Source organism: Bombus bifarius, unplaced genomic scaffold (genome assembly GCF_011952205.1).
Source record: "Bombus bifarius isolate JDL3187 unplaced genomic scaffold, Bbif_JDL3187 scf7180000009125, whole genome shotgun sequence".
In the NCBI taxonomy this organism is placed as follows: domain Eukaryota; kingdom Metazoa; phylum Arthropoda; class Insecta; order Hymenoptera; family Apidae; genus Bombus; species Bombus bifarius.
Window position 1 is genome coordinate 2,873,064 of NW_022884914.1, and position 24,535 is coordinate 2,897,598.

Sequence of the window (24,535 nt, forward strand, 5' to 3'; positions counted from 1 at the left end):
CAAAAGATCGAATGGAAACTTTGGTTTTGTACGTGTGTTAATTAAAAACTTCCGACTATGTGAACCTACCCTTCGCTCTCAAGCTCCCTTTTATTGTTATTTTTCAAAATGTTGAGATGAATAAAAAAATCGAGATAAATAGGTGATTTAATTCATTGGAGGCGACGAGTGGAGAGCCTCTGTCCGTGAGAGAGGCGAAACCAGTAATGAGACACTTTAATTAACGCACCTTTCCCTGGTGGCGCGACACGCTTTATCGCCCCGAAATACCGGTAGCTTTTGATCTCGTATGCCGGCAACCTATGTGTGAAACAAGGTCTAGGAACGCTATAAATCGATCAAACATATGGACCTCTAGCTAGAATTATTCTCTGTCGCGTTCGAAATCCGTCTTTCGCTGAAGAAACAATAAACTTTAATTTACCGGTTCGGTTAATGGTGTTTGCCGGATGAACGTTCGGAATACGGCATTCGACTGGGAATTTCAAAGGTTCGACGAATCAATAACGCCTAAAAGCACGAGTAAATTATTTTTGATTTAATTAAATTCGATTAATTATTCTTTTATTCCGTGTGTTTCCTTAATAAATGTTGACAAACCATTTTCGTAAACATCGATGGAAATCAATTTCGATTTGGCTATTGAATTGGAATAGAATTTTGGTTATCGTATTGGCTATAGAATCGGCATTGAATTTTGGTTAACGTTGGTGTATGCGCGAGGTTCAAGAAAACCAAGTATACGTAACACAATACCCAACAGGTGCTAAACGTCAGAAACGCAAGAGAGCTAATTTTTAAAGCTGTTCGCACAATAAATTTCGCATTACGAGTCTCGTTATGACGGCTGACGACGTCGAGTCGTTACGTGCAGCTTTTCAAGCAACAAGGGGCTGTAGATACTACATTCTACAGGTAGACGGACTTGTTCACGCGACACATGTCGGCTATAACACTGGGAACGATGGCATTACGATAACGCGCGTTCTAATACGTATCTGCCATACAGAATCGACCATCGTCGTTATTTTAGTATCTTTTGACGACTGTATGGTACAAGTGACACGAATTAAAGTTAAGGGTCCGAGAAGAAAGATGTGAGTGTAATACAGTTCAGTCTGTATGTACTGGATTTTTCAATAATCTTATACGACATATTTCACTTTTTATCTTTAGCCTATTCTTTATCTTTATTCTCTTGACCTTTTATCGTTAACGTTTTATCATTCATAAATAATTCAATGAAAGATGAACAGATTTGGACAAAGGGCAGATCATTTCCATTCGTAGCCACTATACCACTGCCAATGGGAGCAGCTGACGGTAGTCCGGACATCGTTATCTAGCACCACGTTATTAGCTAACTCCAAATTAGTACATAATTAGTAGTTACGGTCTGACGATATTAAACTGCAATCTACTTGGTGAAGTAAATTCGCTGATGCCGGCCATGCGCTGTTTAAACGTGATCACATAATTACGAGTACACATACTGGCTGAAATTGAGGCGTAAAACAAAGTAGACGCTTGCCTGCTCGTAGACGGAAATTGTAAAATTCAGAATATTATCGCTGGTTGCATGACTTAATCCGATTGACACAATTCCGCCACGTTCTAAACCCATGATCCTCTTTCTATATCTTCTCTATTCAAAGTATAAAAATAAAAAGAAAGACATCAAAATCCGGAATGAAAATTCTGGACTATCGCACGGAGAATATTATCGGCGGTTGCATGACTTGATCCGAACCATACAATTCCGCCACGTTCTAATTTCATGATTTTGTTTCTACATCTTCTCTATTCAAAGTATAAAAATAAAAAAAGGAAAGATAAAAAGAAATCAAATTGCCGAATGAAAATCCTGGATTAAGAAGGAATATCCGGTTTTTCATGCTTTCTATTTGAATTGCCTTTAAAATACATATACAGTCATGGTACTCTTCGGGAAAGTCCATTCAACAACGATGAATAACATATACATATTACCTTTGATCGTATGCACCCGGTAATGAGCGTATTCAGTGAAATCGTTTTCCAACAAAACTCGGTCATTGAGGCCACTGCATCCAATAGCCAACGCAACGGTCAGTTGAACCGCTGCGAAGAATTCACAGACCAGAAAGAATCGATATTCTCGCTTTACGTGCCTCTAGCTGGTTGAGTTACGACGTCTGATCGCGAAGGTCGTTTCACCCTTAACCTCCCCTTTCCTCTCTTCGTTCCCTGTTCGACCATTTTAAAAGTCGTCTCTCCTCAGTCTGCCGCTCTTCTCTCCGCCTCTCGGACACCCTCTTGCCGCTATTCCTAGGACGCTAGCCATGAGATATTCGGGTCGCGCGTAAATTTCCGGAATCTTAGCTGATTTATTGCCATTTGAAATATAGATTGCAACAGGGAGAGAGGATGCTACTTGCGTCTAGGTCGTGGCACAGTTTGTAGTTAACTTCCAGCATCGACAGCAGTACCCGATAAGAGATGCTTACGAGTCGATCGATTTTCGCATCTCCAACTGCGCGATTACAGCCTTTTCTCAGCAGACTCATTAGAGATACACGATGGTATAGTAATTAGAAACGTTAAAACAAACCAGTATGTACTTTGATCTAGATTTAGTTGAACTGTAGACCTAAGCTCGGAATCCTTCTCCCCTGAGACTCAACACATTGATCTGGGATTCCTACTCTAACCTCTGACCTCAACCCCAGACTCAACACACACCCTAACAGCCTGACACCCGGCCCAAACCGCTACCTGGATCACGGGCATCGATCCGAGAGCCCCACTTGAATTCTCCCTCTCAGTCCCAGGTCATCCCCCCTCTGAAAATGAGACTCTGCATCTCCTTCATTTCTACTTCAGATATCTCTAGATATCTTGAGATATCTGAGATCCGGACACAAGTAGGGGTAAAGAACTTAAAGACCAAAGGGCCGGTGTATCAGATTTGGATAAACATCTCTGATAAATTTGGTTATGGAATTTGGTAAGGAGTGTAACTTTGTGATCCACGATACAATAAAAAGTATCTGGGATCATAGTTTTAAGTGCCAAAGCAGGTATAATGTGGCTGTCAATGGTATAAGTAGAAGACTGAAGTCGAAGTATGTGGTTCGATTAGGAATTTGAGTTAATTAAGTCAGTCAGTCTTATCGATAGACAATGTGAAAAGTTGACGATCCGTGATCGAATAGGAGGAGTAGGATAAAGGTTTGTTTAGTGTCAATCTTTGACCTGAATTTTCCACTTCCTTGTTATTAAATTACAGATAGAATAATTCATGATATAAATTAAAAAAGTATAAATCCAAGATTCATTTTATGACATACAATATGTAACGTCACATACACATGTTCAATTCTATCTGTTGTACGGAAGAAAAAACTGGCTATACCTTCGTTTTTCTTAAACCATCAAAACAAATTGTATTAGTTTCAGAATAATAATAAAGCTTTTGCTATTTATGGACATTGAAAGAATTCGATCAATTTCTCGCACTAATCCCTGACAACCATGATAAAGTATAAGCTTCCTACAGATCGTTGATCATTTTGGCAGTCCGTTAGGATAAATGGTGCAACCGATTTCTATCGAAGATGTGCTGATGTTTTTGCAAGGGGTGGAATTTCGTGCCCGAAGCGTCGCTGTAGGTGTAAAGAGGAAGTCTACGCTTCGTAGACCGCGCTAAGGATTTGTTACGCAAACATCATCGTGACGTTACAATAACAAATCACTACGTGTTGACTTCCAGCACTAGCACGACATCAAATCCCGCACTGAAAGCCCCTTGTTTCTGTTTTCTCCTCGGTACGAATCAGATTTCCGGATTCCGGATAAAGCTTTTTGACGGTACGCGGATAACTTTTTCTATTTCTTTTTTTCCTCCTGTGTAAAGGTTTGCACTTTTTCCCCTCCTTTTTTCATTTTTGTTTTTCTAGTACAGTTTTCATTTTTCTTCCAGCTATAGAAGTTCTCCTTTTTTCTCTATTGTTTTTACTACTTTGGTACACGCTATCATACCACCAATTCCTCATTTCCAAAATTTGTTCCCGTACTTTCTCTCCTGGAGACTATTCTTCTCTCCTATTAGGCATATACAATGCTCTTTTTTAATCTATCTTTGTATTCTACTAAAAAGTTAACTAACGGTGATATGTACAATGCAAATTCTTCGGATGAAAGATAGTATCGTTGTACGAAAAGAAATATTGTTCTTCTGCGGGGAAACTGAACGGACTTAATATTCAATTACTATCACGACTAATGCGAATAAGAAAACTCTAATAATGATGAATAATCGGTGAAAATTTTCTAGTATCATTCGGACGTTCGTCTTTCACTTTTCTCCGATTTGACAAATTTCAAGGCAAAGCGGAATGATCGGACGACAGGCAACGTGTCACGAACGACGACGTTTTATCCGACAAATTCGATTTTTGACGGTGACACTGATCGAGTCGGAGAGGTGGAAAGTTTGTCGTCAACCCGAAACGAGGACGTCGTCCTTACGTAAAAATCGCAAAATTCCGGGGACTGTGGCTGGAAACGCAGTCCACGCACGTATTCCATCAAGAGGCGAAGCCGGAAACAGGCCAGCACGGGGTTGAAGGTGTCTCCTCACAAATATACGCCGATGTACCACACCGAGTCAAGATAAATGTACTTTGACTCGAATAACCTCTTATTCTGCTTATCGAAGAGGACTACGTGTTATTATACATCACTTGATCGCGAAATATTCGACGCGATTTAGATCGATGCTTCATGATAATGTCCAAGATTTTCCTGCATGGTCGATGGCGCAAGAATCGATCGAAACTGCTTAAGAGGAAACCGCCATACGTATTGAAAAGCTGTGCCTATTCCCTGGCTAGGTAATCCTATTTCCATAATGCTAAGAAAAACGACAATACGCCAGTAAATGCGTTCTTCCAACAATCCACGTGTAAATTTAGTACCATTTTCGTGAATTTTTTTATTGTTTTTATCAAATTTACGTAGTAGATAAAATAGGGCAGTTTGTATACTCTGATTTGTCGGAATGATTTTGATGGATATTATTAAAAATTCCTCTCTATGAGAATAAAAGCGTTCCTCCAAAGACTCAAGTTGAATTGCTAATATTTTTAACACACTGTGAAGTAAATAAGACAATGAAGTGTGAATATTGAGATTCGTTGAAAATATCATTTTGACCGCTATTATTAAAATCTTTTTGTACTCTGTTAGATACATATATTCATTGAACAAGCCACGTTGAATTTTAATGTATTATTCCCGCTGAATTCTTCCCGCTCTGTAGCTTGCTGTATAATGTAAATATTAAAGGGTTTATAAATTTGTCACGAATAATACAGTTCAGCTTACGATTTCACTTATGCTTTCTTCGTTTGTATTATCAGGTTCATGAATTTATATGCAAAACAGTACGCTGGGCAAAATCAGATACGAATTCAGTATGTTTAACGTCACACACCAATATCGTGATGATTGTTTCATGTTCAGACGACAATATTATCGCATTTGAAAGTAATAATTTATAAGAGCTGTCGTGTCAGCGTATACAAATTTGCACATGAATAATGCGAGTATTCGTCATCGTCGAAATCCGAATAAACGCAGAATCACGCCACGTGATTTGTTCGATTGGACCCGTAATGTAAGATACGTGTAAAGTATAAACGAATTACAACGACCAATGAAATATCTATGTTATGTTTGTTGTTATGATTACGTGTTATGTTCGTTGTCATTGGTGGTAAAATCATCATGCTTAACCAAGTTCAACAAATTCTAAAGGACCATGCTTTCTTGCAAGTGATAAAGAAATTAACATGATAAACCTTGAAGCGAGACCAATACGACGATGATCGTGATACAGAGTAACCAGCTTTCAATATCGACAGGAACAAATAAAGCATTGGCTCGACCTACTCTCGACCTGAAGAGAGAACTGGCAGCTCCCAATCGACCTTTGACTTTGATCGATCACCAGCAATACCGAGGTTATATGTATTTGTGCTATTAAGTCCTTATAATTCTCTCTCCGACTATCAACAACACTGTTTCTCGTTTAACTTGACAACTGACAAAAGTAATACATGTAATGAAATATCCATTACGAATGTTACATGTACATATGATCGTTCCAGGTAGTTTATGAAAATGTTATCAAATAAAACAATGGACAAAAAGGTATATAGGTACATATCATGGCACATCGTTTGACAAAACGTCCGATTTAATAAACACATGCCATTCGTTTAATTTATATATATATGAATGGCTTTAGTTAGACCGAAATCGAAAAAAATAGACGTAGATGTCTCATTTTTATACTTCCCCGTACGTTTAATTAAACCCCGTGGTAACGGTGACACGTAATTAATTCCCGAATATAAATCACCATCGTGTCCTGTCCGCGGATAAGATACCCTTGCACCAACTCTCTCGAAACTTCCTAAGTATTATCGACTGAAAGAAATGTAAAGTAATACGTACAAGATAACGTCGCGCTGAACTGATTGCATATCGTTATTCTATGTCACGCCACATCGCGTTAAGCCCAACATTTTGCACGAGTTTCCGTGTTCCGTTCTATCGATAGCGCATACGGTATATCTTCGCTTATTAGTTCCACGAGATCGATATTAATTAACAGTTCCAAAACGTAATCGGTGAACCACCGACGCTAATTGTCATCGAGCTCAGAGCATCATTGAGGATCAACTGATCCAATTTCACAGCATCGCTAGACGCACAATTGTTTCGATTGAGAAAGAGAAATTCAATTTCGCGCGCATCGATAAATCACCAACAAAAATCCATTGATTGTCATCGAAACACAATCATGATTCTCGAAATGTCACGTGGCGAGCTACAGTTATCGTTTTCAATGATCGAAAAAGATGACTCTTGATATATTCCGACCGTTAGGTCGACAATGTCGTATTCTTCTCCGCGACAGAAGAAAAACTGCCGCTACAACGGTTGCCCATTTTCGTTATTCATCTGGCAACAGAACATTTCTCTTGTACCGCAGCGTGCGAGTACAGGACACCGACGATCAGGAAGTCAATAGAGAACAATGCAGCCTCGTTTTTCTCAGGATTTCGTAGCTTGATACACTCTTTCTTGTCTTTACCCGCAGCGTACGACAGAAATGTCTCGCTCGCGACTACGATTACCTGTGGTAGACGGATACAATTGTACGTGACACTCGCGCGAGCCAACTGTATTAATCATTAGATCGTTTCTTTTTTTCGTTTCTCCGCTCTCTGGTTGCGTGCCTGTCCGCTCTTTTGAACGAAGATGCGGCGTTGTTGACAAATGTTTGCTCAGCTTATAAACCTCCGTGTCCCAGAAAACTTTCGTATAGGGCTTTGAAACTTTTTCCGAGTTCTCAGAAACTTGAATCTGCTCTTCGTGGATATATTGTCGCTGTTTTCACGCACCGAAGTAGTTCTAATTAAAAAAAGATAGCCGTAACGATCGCGAATACTCTGAATTTTCTTATATTTTTCTATACGCCAGTACGACTTTCCTAATCTCTAACCCTTTTCCTGCAAGGCAGAAAGTTCACAAATGTTAGAAATTACAACGCTCATTACGTGACGAAACACAAGAACAAGGGTATGACGATAGGTTCGCCGGTACTGTTCACGCGTTCATCTGCTTAGGATTGAGATGTTTGCCTTGCATCTGACGTCGCGTCTTACTTGCCGAAGATAGGAAGGCGCTAGAGCACTCGAGCGGAGGTTTGCCAGGTCTGCACTGCATGTGACGTCTAACGTAACGCCGATAACTCACCTACTGCACGCCGACCTTCGAAGAGGGAACTTGCTCCTTCCAACAGCAACCTCGTCATCCGCTCTCTCTCTCTCTCTCTTTCTCTTCTATCTTCCGTCCCATTTCTGCTTGCTCTGCCGCTACCCCTCATCCACCACCGTCACCTCGAGACTCCTTCAGAATAACCCTAGGCACCGTCAAGTTTGCGAAGGGATGAACGAGAAATTACAGGGAGGTTTGGTTAAATTCCTTCTTCCACCTCCTCTTCCTCAGCCTTTTGCTTTCAACCGCTCTCTTTCCTTTTCTCTTTCTGTTGCTCCAAGTCTGTCTGTCCGTACCGTCTGCCCTCTTCGTTTTCCTTCTCCTCTCTATCCGCCTAGTCGTTTCTCTTTCGTTTCAGCTGTCTCCCTAAGAACCTCGCGAACTCGAATCCCAATGGGATCGGTAATTACTGCCGGACGACTCCTCCGGCTGCTGCGATCATTAATTTACCTTCAATTTCGAAGCTTATACTTCACCGCTGAATCTATAGATTCGCGGACGCATTATCTCTCGATAGCCGGTCGAGAGGGAAAAAATACGAGAACGACCGAACCGAGACGGGTCAACAAGGCTTCTTATCGAATCCGGAGACGGGGCCTTGTACGTACTCCTGCCGTCGATCGTTTCCAACTTTCAAAGGAAATGAAATATACGCTATAACGCCCAACGATCGTAATATACGCGGAAGTCCCGATGTGATCGAATAAGGGAATGGCATAACGAGATCAGTGGCTTTAATTTAAAGTCAATAGATCGACCTCATTTCCTAAAAATCTCGAGCACCGTTACTCTAGGAAGAACTAATAACCAACTTCTCTTCCGCCTTCTTTTTTTTTTCTGCCTCCTTCCCAACATCGCATCGTGGCGAATAAATTACGGTTAAAGTATTTACGAGATTCTACATTCTAACCGAAAGTTTTTCATCAAAGTTGAAGCGGAACTTTTATAGGAGAACATCCTTCCACCATTTTTCAAAGTACACACACCTACAACGTGGTATGGAGTGGATGTAAAAATTCTCACATGCCGAAGCTCGTTCATTATGTTACGGCGGAAGGGGGTTGTGTGGAGAATGATATGTTATGGAATTTCGTATTACGTGAAGTAGTATACCGATAGTGAACGAAATCAGCAGATTACTTCGGTTGTTTATTAGTTAAAACCACGTATGCAGAAAGCATAATCAATTTGATTATCAATGCTAATATCAGATGTAGAAAGATGAGGTGAAATTAATCCTTCACTTTTATTACAATCTGTTTATACCTTTTCCAATAAAAGCCAAGATTATTTTTTGTATAGCCTGCTGAGAGATAACTTCTAATATTCATTCTAAATAAAATTAACTGAAATTATGCACGATGGTTGAGAAGACGTGGAATCAACCATTTTCCCTTCTCGCAATTAATAAAACATTTTAATTAACAGTTTCAAAAAATTCAACCTACAAGTCCGAGACTTATGGTTATATATTTACGTATCGTTTAACGAGGTCAAAGAAGTCTCCTTCATTTTCTTTATCGCGCTCTTCTTCTAGGCCGTATTCGTCTATTTCTCAGGTAATGACCAGTTCTTCTGTGTATTTTCATGGACGAGTAAAGTTTCTTCCTTCTCGCTGAATTCCCGACGAAAAATACGAAAAGAAAATATCTTGTTGTGCTTGGTGGACTTACTGTTTCGTTAGAATCGCTGTTTGCAGGACTGGTAACGAAATAACTCTTCGAGAGAATGAAAACATCGTGAAACTTGAACGAGTAATGTACCACAGAATATACGTTTAAACTCCACTTGTAAAAGGTTGTGTAAGATCAATGTCCAACATTTTTTTAGTGTAGATGAATCGCGACATTCATAAATCTTTTTTTACATAAAGAAAGAAAGAGTCTTTCTCGTCAAAATATTTGAAAGGGCACGTTTTCGAGATTTCGAGCATTTTTCAAATGTTCGTTTTCCAACTAAAAGACAAAAAAATGCAAAAGTTAGAAACTCGATCTTTTTCATTCCCCAAAGCAGAATACTCCATTAACCATGAACAATTCTGATTCGATGCAGTAAAAAGCTTCTGTGCAGTTTCACAAAGGAATCGGACGAGTTCTGTGGCGTGTTGCCGCTACAGCAATTCGTGTAAAGAATCGGTACGTTTCTCGTATCGATACGGGAACTTTCTCCCATCGTCAGCGTGAAAAATACACTCGCTTTGTGCGCTTTGTGCGCCTCTGATCACTGACATGGTTACTTCAACCGGAATAGTATGTAAGGAACATGATTCCGTTGTTAGTCCAGCAACTTTTGGAAAACTGCAAAACATCGTTGGTATCAATCCTTTTTTTATGTTTATTGCATTAATTTTTTACGCATATACATAAACAGTGAGGATTTCTGTGAAGTCTTAATCTGATGGATTACGTTACATAGTGTTTTACGCATGAAATACGACGCTTTTTAGCTTGTATAATAAGTTAAGTGGAGAGTAAGATATTAAGTAGTACAAGTGTTTCACTGCACAGACACAGCAGAAACGCGAGATATTATAAGTGAGAATTAAAGATCATATTATTGTGAATCATTTTAGTGATCACTGAACAAGGTAAAAGATAATAACAAAGAAAACAGTCGGTAAGAAAATTATTAATATTTGTAAGTTTTTTTCTTACAATTGAGTTAAAGGAAAGAAGAATGGATAACGAAAAATTATTATTCATGTTCTATGTAATTTTAATTTCGAATTCTTCTTGCGGATGAAGGAACTACTGTCGCGATAAAAATTACAACTAAAAATTAAAGATTCTCGATTTAACATTTCGGAGGTATTAAATAAGGAAAATTTTCTATGAAATTTTTCCACTCAATGACCCTCAAAAATGAAATACATTTAGGTTAAATATACTAGATGAAACAGAGAGACAATTGTATTAAACGGTCGAGATTAAATTTTCTGAATACATAAAAAAAATGCAAGAAATGTCAGAGAATTTTGCTTCGATTACATGATGGGATAAAGTGCTATGCAAAATGAATAAAACGAAAATAGACATCTCGTCGACTAAATTTTCATCGTGCACGCATAATCGTACTATTTAAGGGAGGAAAAAATCTCTGCTAATTACCGATCCGTTAACGCAAATTTACCATGAACTAATTGACGCTACAGAGGATTATACATCGCAGGAATCGTCCGTGTATTTTCTGCAGTTTTTACAAGTGATTGCAGCAGATGCTCTCGTCGCAACACGCCATAATTATTCACCTACAAACATGCGAGCCCGTTCTCACCGAATTGTACTTCATCTACCCCTCGTCGTTCGACAAATCGAGTTAATCTCATTGCTACTGAAGCTACTGCGCGCCAGAAAGACAACAGCTAGAATGTTATACATTGTAAAACACACGTATTCGTTGCTGGGATTAAATAAGCCACATATATAAGAAACAAAACCTGTGGGCTTAAAATATCTAAAATATATTAAATTGTAGAATAAGTTGTGAATTGTTGAATCGTTCCTAAGTTAATCGTGTTCTTTCTTGGATAAGTAATTTCTCAATTTTGAGATTAGAAAATATAACGTAGAATAAAATATAAAATTTCCTAGTTTTTTTTTAAGAAAACTGTAAATATGTATTTTGTCGTTTTACTTCCATGCACGTGTCATATTTCAGCAAGTTTGTGATTTAACTGGAAAAAGTAGAGATTGTATGAAATCCATTATCGATTTCTTGTTGCACAAAAATGTAGGGAAAAGAACATTTTATTGAGAAAGGTACAGTTGCAAAAGAAAAAGAAAACAGGTTCGTGGAACTTACTGGGTTATAGAAATACATGCACTGAGCTATGAGGATAGAAATCTAAAGAAATAGTTTCAAACGAATATTGATATAAACGGATTATTATTAACGTTTAATATTTGAGAAATATTAAATTCTTTTACTCACTTTGGTTCAAAACGATTTCTACGGTAGTTCATGGAATTTCTTCCTGCATAAAGTAAGCATTTTATCGATTTTACAGAATATAAAGATATATTCGACACTCTGCAGCGTATGCAGTAGAGCAAAGACATTTTCTTCTATGAATTTGTGCTAATGTTTTAACTAACTTTAATTCACTGAATCTAATACGATATCTATATAAATAAAATATCACATTCATTTTGCATAAACAATTAATTTTCGATGTTTCATAAAATTTTACGAATCTTATCATTATAACGTCAGTTATCCCTTTATTTTTCATTTAAAATAAACGCGATGGTTTAAAATCGGGAACAAAGCGGAAGACGACGATGTAAATTCAAAACTCTGCTGCAAAATGGACGCCACGAGGCATGTTGTAGGTATACACGAGTTCAAGACAGGAATACGAACGGAGGACGACCAAGAGAGTAGAAAAATGGTGGCGCGAAAGGAGGCGAGAGCTTAATTCTCCTCGGTTCTTGCCCCGAAGCACCGACCTACTTCTTCCTTCACGGGAGGCATCAAAGATTTTTAAACGAGTGTATTTCCTCGCGCGACGACGAAGCTCAAATTGTTAACTCGTTGTAAAGTGGAGCACTTTCATTTCCGCTTTTTACTCGATTTATCTGTGACGTTGCGTTAATCTTCCCTATCTACCGGGCTGTATCTTCTCTCTTTAAAGGGGACAGAAATTGCAACGACATATTAACGTCGAATCGCGTAAATGTAAAAATATTTCCAGCTGAATCGAACTCCAATTACAAAATCTAATGGTAAAACGTCATGCAAATCGATTCTTGGTTGAACGATCAGGTACTGAAAATGCTTGAAAATATGTTCCGATTAAAACGAAGATTTACTGGCCTTTGCAGAGTTATAACATTCTGTGCTTGTAATGCATTTGATGATAACGAGAAACCCAATGAAACAGTGGTATAGATGCATTTCTTTTTTCAAGGACAATATAACATCTGGATTTATTTGCAACATTGTATTAATTTGCAAGCTTTATGATTACGTATTTCTACGTACAAATTTTATGAGTAAGATATTTTAGTATTTACAAGCATGCAATTTTTCCTATCATGGATGAACTTTAGCTACATTTTCCTCAAATTAAAGATATTGTCTCTCAAGCATTGTACATGTTTTATTTGTCACAAATATCTTAACAACTGGTTACCGTGAAAGCTATTTATAATGACTATAAACGTTTGTATCCTTCGAAAAAGACAAATAAAAACTATAACAAATTGTCTGAAGACTATAACAAATTGTCTTAATTTAGAGGATTAACGTCGAGTTTGAAATAAAAGTAATGTCGCACAAAAAGACAAAAAGAGATACAAACAGTTGGTTCGTGTTAATCGGTATTAAGAACGACGAGTGATACTAGAAAGCCCAATCCTGTGTAAAAGTGAAGATCGGGGCCATTTTATCTGACCACGCCTTTCTACTTCCTGGATTGTTTCCTCGTTAGGTTACGGCGCGCTAATCGTTATATCTTTCTTTCCCATTCTCCCTATTTTGTACTTACGACTAGATCGATCCAGTGAGTCAGCGAACTAGTGGCTGTTAGTCGTGCAGATAAAATATCTACGAATATCAAGGATTAACTCGACGTATACACGCCAGTTGAATATTCAAATTCATAATCAATTTTTCAGTTCAAATCAAATTTTGCCAGAGTTTACTCGCCCTGACTAAAGTAACTAATATTTGAAATATCCTGTCAGCCAGGTTCCAATTACCAAGAAGTTATGTGTACGCAAATAAACGTGAAATACGCAGTCTATATTCGCAACCTAAATTTATATTAATTATTTACATGTGAATAATAACGAAGGGGTGGAAACTCATTTCCCTTCATCTTAAATCGCTCACGGGAATTACACCCGCCATTCGCTAATTCTACGCGCCACTTCAACTTCCCCTTTGCCATCACATAAATTTCCAAGGCTCCTAAAGTTATAAAACACAAACCTCTCGCAAACGCGAACCGTGTGTAACTCTTATTAAGGTTCAAAATAATTTCTCTGGTCTGCTTATAGAAAAGTCTCAGAATTTTCAATAACGTTTCAATGTTTCAGAGAAATATACAGCTTTTCATTCGTAATAGGACGGTCAGAAGCCCTCTCTGATCGATTAGTCAGTTGTGATATCAGAGTTGCGTTTAGGAAACGAGAAACCATGTTATTTTCCGTTAGAAAATTCTCTACGGGGAGTTGAAGCTATATTGGCTGAATGTCGAGACATCGTTGAACTGCTTTAATCACATGCGCTGGCAGACAAAGGATTTCCCTCTAAGCCCTTTGATCATGAACATTGAGCCCTTAAATCATCGTAGAAATACATAGAAAGGAAGGGGCGTGTAAGTCTTCCTACGTCTCTATTGTCTCTATAATCATCGAATTAATATGAACAAGGAAGTTCGTGCTGTTAATTTGATCAATCAACTCGTGCAATGTCGAACACAGTATGCTGTGAGTATAAGATTATTTAGACACGAAGAATAATTGAAAAAATCCTCAAACAAATATAATTATGAAAAGATATTATGCTTGCTATGATTAATAACTGATCTTTCGTCGATTTCTTATTTAATTATATAATATTTGATTTCTTATTTAGAAGAAATTATTTCTGTAAAAATAATAGACACTTTTATGCTTCTCTTTATCTTTGCTACAATCTTTATCAACAGATAATAGTACCGAAAGTATTGTCTAATAATTTATACACTATACTATTTATACACTATATTACGAATACAATATCTTCTGCAATAAAAGTCGTAGAAAAACTATCGTATAAGGAATAAGACCGTAAAATTTAAGTCTAGAAATACGAATATACGTACACCGGAAAAAGTAAGAAAAATGTGTAGCGGAGTGGAAGCTAAATCGGCGACATCCATTTTCTTCGGTGATAAAACGAAATTCTCGTCGGAGGGTGCGGATTTATGATTCAAATGACAGGCCATAGTTGTCTTTGATCAAATTTGGCCATTAAATCTTCTATACCAAAATCTATCGAAACCTAAACGAAAGAAGAAGATTGACGGGAATTAAACCGTCTCGAGATTATACGTAGGAAAGTCTTCTATAAAAAATAGAAAGATAAGACAAATGGTGTAGTTTTAAAGGGTGTAGCTTTCGATCGGCGCGATTCTGATCGTCTGGAATCACCGTTTTAATCCGGAGTTATAGCGATCCGGGAAAGCTATTAGTCTCCATATCCGTGAAGATCTTAAGGAAACTCGGAAGAAGCTAAAAGTAATGATCGCTGTATTAAGCGCTACATCCTCCCTTCGGCTATCAAGGAGATTCGAAAGACATAACAATAGCACGGAGTGAAAGATCAATCCGTGGAGCCTTTGCAAGATCGAAGATAAAGGTCTTGGGCCATCGAGATAGCAGAGGTCCCCTGTGCGCCACGTAAATGTAATGCTCTTTTTGTTTTGGTGTGCCAGACATGGATTGGATACTAACAATCGATTATTAAATTCGATAAAGAAAGGTACCAGCTAAAGGCACTGTCAAACGATCGTTAGCTATCAATCATTGCCAAACTTTAGCGAACGAACGAATAAACAGTTTTCGTTATGAAGAAAAAATAGCAAAGAAATTACAATATTCATGTTTGAATAATGGAATAATTATACGAACTTATGCAACGATAAATCACGGCGAAGAACCCCATAACTTTTGACGTCGAGGAATCGTGAAACACTCTGAATGATGACATCGATATTTCAGAAACCAGGTCAAACTTGGAAACCAATGCATCTGACATTAATGCGTAGTACAGCGGCCCATTAAGAAGATTCAGTGCGATTTGGGAAGCAATGGAAGAAAACGGGTATCAAGGCGAAAAGAAAGGCGAAACTCTATCGCGATTGGAGGTGGCGAGGCCAAAATCGATAAGAATCGGACTGGCCGGCTCGTGGGGGCTGCACCGGCTCGCCGGGACTAAGAGAAACGGGAAAGGAAACAGGACGAGAAGGGAACTGGAGGATATTCCCTTGAGTTAGCCACAGCGAAATACGATAACATCTTAACTGCCTTAGCTCCACGCATCGGCCCGTTCAGCCCCACCGGTGGGCCATTCCAGCTTCAGAAGAAATTGTTGCTCCACAATGAAATTGTCCCTCAATCACATTCCATTTATTTACACATAGGAAGTTTTTTATTGGTGGGAAATAAAGGACGTGCCTTTTTGCTTTAATGGATTTGGAAGACGAATAGAAAATTAAAGTCATTAAGTTCATTGTCGATTACATGTATCATGAATGCTTGGTCTTTTGCAATTAACATGTGTATATATACTGACAGTATTTCTTTTAAGTTAGGCTCAGATATTTGCAACAAAATAATTTGCAATAATCTACATAAAGATATTAAGGAACAATTTCAAATACAATATTATTACAGCTATAATATTAAAAGCAGATATCTCGATGAATATATCGCCAAGTTTATCCAGATTTATGTTTCAACCTCAAGTTCGTGAAAAATGGACAGATTTCAGAGCAAAAGAATGAAATTAGCGGAACGCCTTCGAGTAATTTAGTAGCCTTCGTATCGTACAGTTTCAATTACCGTAACTGTCGGTTCACCGAAAATACAACACGTATTGGCTGAAGTTAAAGGAACAATTTCTGATCGGGCTCGTTCTTTCTCATTGGCGTTTCCGTCGGTATCCTCGCGATATAAGGAAACAGAAAGATCGGCTAGGTCGAATAAACGAGTATAGAGACCATCACGTAGCGCTCTGTCACGAAACCTCGTCATCCGGAGGCAAGCTGTAACAAGAAGGAAAGAAACGACCAAAAAGAAAGAATTTAGCACGCAAGCTCTCTGTTACTATCGGATGTATACCCCTCCCTTTCTCTGACGAATTGTCAAACATGGAGGGTAAGGCTGGCACGTTTCTCGTTGTGAAAGGCGGTCCACGTGCATCGTGATTTCCGGTAACAGTACCGACGAAATAAAAGAAACTCGTTCGGAGATCCGTCGAACGAGAAAAGCAGATCTCTGCCTTGTGGATTACAAGGTACAGGGGTAGGTTTCTTTTCGTGGGGAGGAAAAAAGAAGCTAGAAGAAGTCGAAAAACTCAAGAAAAATGTAAAGGAGAGAGAAGTCAAAATAAAGTATCACACGTACACTACCGTAAATAACAGTAATTAAATTGTTCAAAAGTTTTATAATAACGAAAGAATGTACAGATTCAAAATGAGGGAGGTACTTTAATCTTAAAATAGTAAAGAAAATAGGTACAAAGAAGAACAAGTTAAAATAGTACACATAATGTCCATTATCATTATTCCCCTCGTGTTTAGGTATCCTTTCTTTACATTTTTTAGCTGGAAGAGTTTTGAAAAGAGGTAAGAGAGCTTCTAGCAACTGTACGCGAAGAACTCTTTCTGGATGTCTTTGATCAAATCTATCGGAGAAGATTGTAAGGAGAAGTACGGATGTTCAAAGAAGCGTTAAAAGAGGGTAAAAACTAAATTAGTAGAGTCAAGAGATACTTAAAATATTGGAAAAATATTTCATTAAATAATTGTATTGACCGATGAAATTTATATTTCAATCGAAATGAAACTTCTTCTTTCTGCTACAATTTCTGTCATTGTACGCGTTCTTTTTCATTTGTCCAGAGCTTCTTGAATTCGATGCAAGAAATTGAAGAATATAGCCATTCTTTCGGCGAAATAAGATTTATTGTATAATAGACTGAGATTTACGAATCTCAAGAAATAGAGTTAATGTCGGTGATCCATATTCTCGGAATAACTCTTCTTCGTCTCAAGAAAATAAGAAATCAGCCAAGCAAATGGAAAAGAAATGGTGTTAAATCACTCGTATCTATCTAACGCCGAGAAAAGAGATTTTGTTAGAAGAAGAAGAAGTCCATAAAAAAAAATACTTCGCATTATCTATCTGAAATTGGTGTTAACTAAGATGAATCTCTATTTTCTATTTCCCCTTTCTCCACGGGAATAATTACCTCTTACGAAATTACTTTATTACTTACAATATTATTTTCTATTTTTTTCAGCGATAAGTCTTAATGAAAGAAGAACGGTAAACAGTGCCTTATGAATTATTTAAAAATAATACCACGCCACGTTTAAACGTGAAACGAAGTTCCAACAAAGAAAAATGTCTCGCAGATCTTTACATACTTACTTTCCCTGTTGAATACAATCGATCATTTATTAAACGAAGGTTCCGAGAGTAAAGCTCACGGTGAAGGAGAATTAAGTTCTCAAAGGAAATGCCACAAGGAAGTGCAAAGCTACTCGGGTGAAATCGTCGGTTGGGAAAGTACGAACGCAGTCACGTAACGCATTGCAGCGGAAACCCCGCGCTTCCGGCCGGATACGAAATGGAAGAGAAGAAAGGAAAAAATGGCGAGAGAAGAAGGTATACATCGTGAACGCATTCTGTACGCAATGCTCCTGGCGGCGCTATAGTCGCTTCTTCTGAAAGTTTCATGAGCTTCGCACCGATCGGGGGAAGCTTTTTATTCGCACGGAACGCTTTGCATTTTTACGACAGGAGTAAGGTTACGTGTAGGGTCCTTTACCGAGACCTTTGAGGTCTCCACGCGTGTTACGAAAAGCTCAATGCGAACATCCTTCGTGTCAATATTCTTGGATGGTACATTCGCTGGACACATTCTGAAAATGAAGTCTGAAATTTCATGAAATGGAACAAATTATATGGAATTTCGTATCTATAAAATATGAAATGAAGAACTGGTTTGCAGCACAGTGAACTCGCAATTATAAGATATGATTATTTATGACGTGAATTTTTTTATTTCTTTTGTTTATATCCTCGTTACACGGAGATAGTAAATTACATGGAAATTTTTTAATCTCCTGCAGGTACATTAAATCTGTCGGTATCCCTGAAGATAACCTGTTGAAATGTTTGCCATGATGATTCGCCAATATCACTTTCAAAATTAAACAATGTTACTCAATTAACCAATTTTACATTATATTAACCCGTGTTCCATTTTAGCATTATGTGTATGCTCTAAAATGCAACCTCGATCGAGTGCTTGAATAAAACAAACTTAAATTTACTTTTACACGGCTATCAATAATTCTACTTCAAATATTGGGAAATTCGACATTTCGTAGAATTTGTTATCTTTAACGTAGACATATTACGTATTATCGAATACGTACAATTAATAACGTAGTGAAGGTAGCGACTGTAGCTTTTTTCAAGCCTTTCAACAGGAGCAGCTTAAATTTCAATTTTCTAAAGGACTGGCAGCAAGTTCGTAGATAACAGACTTTTCCTCCAGTTTTTCTATAACCAATATCTATGTTATAAACGCAGGAGTAGTTGAATATTTAATAAAACCTCGAAATCCTCTTCGCAGCTCTTCTTTAATCTTTAATCTATTCACCGACGGTAGTGGAAGTCTCGTGGCTTTTCCGTATTCCTGGAATTCTTCCAATCTCACCGGAATATTTCGCTACTTCTCGCCGGTTTCTAACTAACTTTATTTCTCGCCCTTAGCTGCTTGTCGACCTTGAGTATCCAGATCCTATTCTTATTCGGGAGAATTCGTATTCCACGAGACCCCGTTGCCTTTTTTTCCCCGCTCGAACCCATTCGCGCCCACCCATTTTATCCCTCCGTCCGCATTGAACGGAGAAGGAACGGCGAAACTTGCGATAAGTCGATCCGTCAGGTGCGACCCGAAAAGAAAGCTTTCAATGGAAACGTCTCGGGCTAAGAACGCAGATTCCCGGACCTCTCGGGGATCGAGGAACTTTTCGCAACGCGGAAACTGAAGCATCCCTCTCCGCCTAAGTTCGCGGAACTCGTTTCCCTTCCAGCAGACACTCGCAAACACGAAAAAGCCGTACGAGCTCGGAGTCCTGCTTCTTCGTTGTATCTCTGTATCGAAGAAAACGGTAAACCTTCGAAAGTAGGCGATCCTTGACTGGAGTTTCGCGTTTTGGTAACTGTAGATAGAAAACTCTTAACCTAGACGTGAAAAAGCTGGAAAATTTTGTTGACAAAAATGGTTGGCGGAAAAAGAAGAAGAAAGTATTAACATCTTCTGCTTGTCGGGTTTGTTCTATTCCACGATGGCCTGTATCTGGGTGTATAGGTGTGCGAGAAATGTTCATGAAAGCAGAGAGGTTAGTAACGGAATTATAGTCGCGCAGCATCTTCCTCTGTGTAACGGTGAAGACAAATTTTCGCACTTCAAAGGAACATTTTCGTCAAAAGGAAAGTAAGCGATCAAATAAGTCCGTGAATTTCGTACAGTGAGAAAACAGCTGTATCGAAAGTTGAAAAGGTACAAAAAGAGACAGAAGTGAAAAAGAATAGTGAAAACATAGTGAGGAAGGAAGAAGATACATCAATTCGCACGAAAGGTGCATCGATATATCTTGTATCCTAAGGTGTTTTCCTTGCGTATAAACGGCTTCTCTTGTATGAATCGCGTATACTTCCTTGCTGCCTCGTAAAACTCTGAAAAATTTATCGCTTACTACTAGCGTAAGATGTCTACGATATGACGCGTTTTGCTTCCGCCAAAACTCTCCAAACGGCGGAACGATCGATGCATATTTAAAAACTCGATCATCCCTTCGATTTGAATTCTGACAGAACGGTCGGTTGACTATCAGGATGAATTTTTGAATAGGATAAGGCAACACATCTCTGGACTAAAGGTTCTAGAATGAAGAATGTAATATGCATGTATATAACCTATCCATCAATCGATGTTTAAATATTTCGCGAAAACGTATATTCTATACAATATATTTTGAATAATAATACCTCTCATCCGCTAAACTATAACTACCTACTTAAATTTCGTGCAAATGTAGTTTAATGTAACACAACTTGGATCGAATATTCATGTTACCCGGTAATAACTCAAATAAGAGCCAACGGTTTACATTTTGTATTAAAATAAATTTATTTCAAAATCAAAAGACGTAAGAGATTTAACGAGCCTTCAAACACGTCACTGTTTCGCTTCATTTTACATTTACATATTTCCAAATTTCCAGGAACCTAAACTGGATGAAATAATCTTATTATGTTATACCAGAAATACATTAGATCTATTAAATGAACGCTCTTGCACAAGTCATTCTTCTGAAATTAATTCCACCAAACTATTCTGAAAATAATTCGATTTCTATAAATCGTCAAATTTAGAACATCGCCGATACTCCCATTGGCAAATATAATCTTAAAATCGATCACCGATAGTTTTCCAGCAAAAGTTGTTATTCATGAACTCCCATCTCGTATGAATATTTGCTTCTAATTACCGGTATGCGGTGCACGGAGTATCTATTGAAATGGCTATCTCGCGCAACGTTTCACTCGAAATACAGCCAACGGGTCCTCGCAATGAATCCGGACCTCCATTCGAATACCATGCACGCACGAGGGATGATACCATAACTACGTGGAAAACAATAAAGATGCCATACTCCACGAAGGGTGTATATAGGAGGAGGTGGAGGCAAAAGTAGGTTCGGGAAGCCTGCTAGCATTCGTAATTCCGATGACGCGATAATGCTGACCACCCTGCCAGCCGAAACAATTTATAAGTCCCTATCTAGACAGGTCACTTTAAATTATGAAGCTCTTTATTACACCGGCACGCGGGAAGACGCTAAACGCGCTGAGTCGTTGTTGCAAAATCGACCCTCACCCTCTCCCTCCCCCTCACGCCCCTACTGGCAAACGTTGCTTGCGTATGCGAATTTCGAGTGTCACACGAGCACGACCCTGGAAATTAATCGTGTAGCTATCGTTAATACCGTACGCCGCCGCCACCGCTGCTGGACAAAACCAAATTGTAGAATCTAAGTGGAAACTGTCTGGTGATTTATGCACGACACACCTAAGCTTTTCTCCGGTAGAAACTCTGTCGGAGTATCAGTTTTCACAATGTATAGTCGTGTAGTAGCGATGCAACTGATCGGAGTATTTATACTGATGTATTAGAAGCAACTTGCTTAATACGAAAAGTTTCGTTTCGAAATACGTAGTATAATAAATCGTGAAGTTCCTTCGTGGTATATATGTATATGTGCTTTATAACATATTATTTTGAAATCATAATTGAAGTAAAAAATGTGATGTATAACAAAGAGCGAGGAATTTGTATTATATTATTACGTAATAATTGTTGGTCATACAGTTACACAATATTATTCAGATTATCAATTTAATTAATAAACTGATGTTATTGGTATTGCTCTTCGTTCGAAATATCTACAACGTGAGCAAGCATCTACAACATGAGCAGTAATTTTGCAGCATGCAGAATATAGTAGCGATAATTTTAATCTGCTCTTGTTATTTGTGTAAATACAACATTGAACGCGGTTAAATATACCAACTCATGGTATTACGTAATTATAGTTATCGTATTATCTACAGATTTAGAGATTTTCTGCATGCAAAGCCGTAAATTCTATTCACAGTATCAATACCTTTTTATTCGACCAATAAAGATAAAATAACCAACCAAAATACCCCTATTCTGGCCTTTAATAAATAAGATTGCCCTTAGACAGAAAGTTTCTCTTGGTATACATTGAACGTATATAAATATTGTTATCCGTGAACTTGACTATGATTCACAGCACCTAAACAAGCTAAGAACGCTAACGAGACCTCTGCAAGCCATCGATCCCTCAGGATTTCAGGGACGACCTTACCCGTTTAATGAATCAATTAACCTCACCTAGTGAACGGCCAATCACTGTCAATGAAAAGTCATTACCGCTAAAATCTAATAATTACCGTGGATATTTGGCGAAATTGAGGTAACGCGAAGGAACCTGGGCGTGATTCACGAAACACCCTTCAGACGGACCGATAGAAACACCATGGCGGGCCGATGTGCACAGAATGTCGTGGTAACATTAGCGAGGCATGAAAATTAAATTCCGCGTAACGATGTCGACAAAAACGACGTTCTCGCCCGAAGCAACGGTAGCGTTCATCGATTCGTCCATTATCCGAATTTCAATTAGCCGGCCCCCCTATGCTGAGCTACGATAATAACGCTACCTACATGACCCGAAGGTATGAAAAAAAATAAAATGGCTCCGCATGTCGCTGAAAAACAAATGCTTTTGTGCGCGGTAGACACGTTAATATCCTCACGAAAAAAGGTATACACATACATATATACATTTTATGAAATTGCGTGCGTTTAATTAATTGAAGAGATAATTATGAAGAAACGAATAAAGAGGAATAGTGGCGTTTACTCGCGATGCGCTTTCACGTGGTATTGAAAATCCATTAAGTGTAAATGCGATATGGAACGGACGAACATTTCGTTTGAAACGTTTGCTTCGACGTGATCAGAGAAATTTCCGAATAACAATTTTCTTCAGTTTTGTCGAATAGTAGAATATTTTCTACACGCGTGGTCAATATTTTTCGATAAAATATCGATTCTTTGATTTTCGTTAATTAAAAATATGCCATTAAGAATACCTGTGTATATGAATAAGAACGTTTTATACATACGTATGTATATTGAAAGTGCTTTATTACAAAGTCGTTTGTGCTTAAAAACCTGCCGATACACAAAAGAAAACACAAACAGAAAACGTAAACACAAAACGTGATACAAGTCAATGGAATTACATACAAACGGAAATCTTCGATATATCCTGTTAAATATACTAAACTAGCATGATACAAGACAAACAATTTTATACCTTTCTTTAGTTAAATAAATAGACATTTTAACATAATACGACTTACCACTGACGCGTTGAACAGTGCTCCAACACAACGATCCTTGTAATCCTTTCACGTTGTACTAATCTCTGAAGTTTCCGTCGTAGTTTGGCATTACACGCAAAGTTTCATCAATTCACACACGTTTCTGGATATTATCGAATTCGAGTCAACGAGTTTCTTTAGCTAACATAACAAATATCCTAGTGGTCCGATATAATGACCTATTTTTCATAAATTAATAATACATCATTCACACCGAAAAACTACTATATACGAATTATTCCATAAATATCTATTTCGATTATTTGAAAACGATAACCTTTCAATCTACATAGAAATTGTCAATCTTCGCACTTTTATTGTATTATCAATTATTGACCATATTAAATGGAAACACATGTAAAAGCGATACTTCTACATTCGTAACGCATTAATCAAATATTTCGCCACATTTTTGATCACATTCGTACGAGAATAACACATTTCACGTATTTCTGCGTCTTTTCAATTCACTAGCGCTGAAACAATTGGCGTTCGATTGTGAGGTTATCCGCGGTATTCGCGCCAAAACGAGAGTTGTTTGATTCACCGAAAACTTCGCACGATACGAACGACGACACACTTTTCTCCCGGTAAACGATGCGTAGGAATCAATACGACAACGATAACATACGCAATTCAATACTGTTGATATTCGTTTCGAGGCAAATTTCACGAACAAGTCACAAGAGATGTAAAACATCCGCACGCTTCCCGACGACTGGAAGAGTGACCAAGCGTCTGCTGCTCTTGAGGCAAATAGTGCGCATGCGACATAAACAAACCGTAAAGGAAAGCTTCACATAACGGGTGGGAGACGAGGATCTCGATATCTCGATACGCCTAATGAGACAACGTAATTGTCAAATATGGCAATCGTGTGCACGGGATTAAGCCGTATCGTATTATGTAATTAAGTATTAAGTAATATCATAAAC

The 24,535-nt window shown here is 38.1% G+C and overlaps 1 protein-coding gene across 1 annotated transcript in view; it reads right to left on the bottom strand.

Annotated features, from left to right (window-relative positions):
• LOC117213552 (semaphorin-2A) overlaps positions 1-24,324 on the bottom strand; it is a 553,485-nt gene extending 529,161 nt beyond the window's left edge. The window contains exon 1 of the mRNA XM_033458979.1: positions 23,580-24,324. The gene's annotated coding sequence lies outside the window, so the exon portion shown is untranslated. The remainder of the gene's footprint in view (positions 1-23,579) is intronic.
• Between the last annotated feature and the right edge of the window lie 211 nt (positions 24,325-24,535).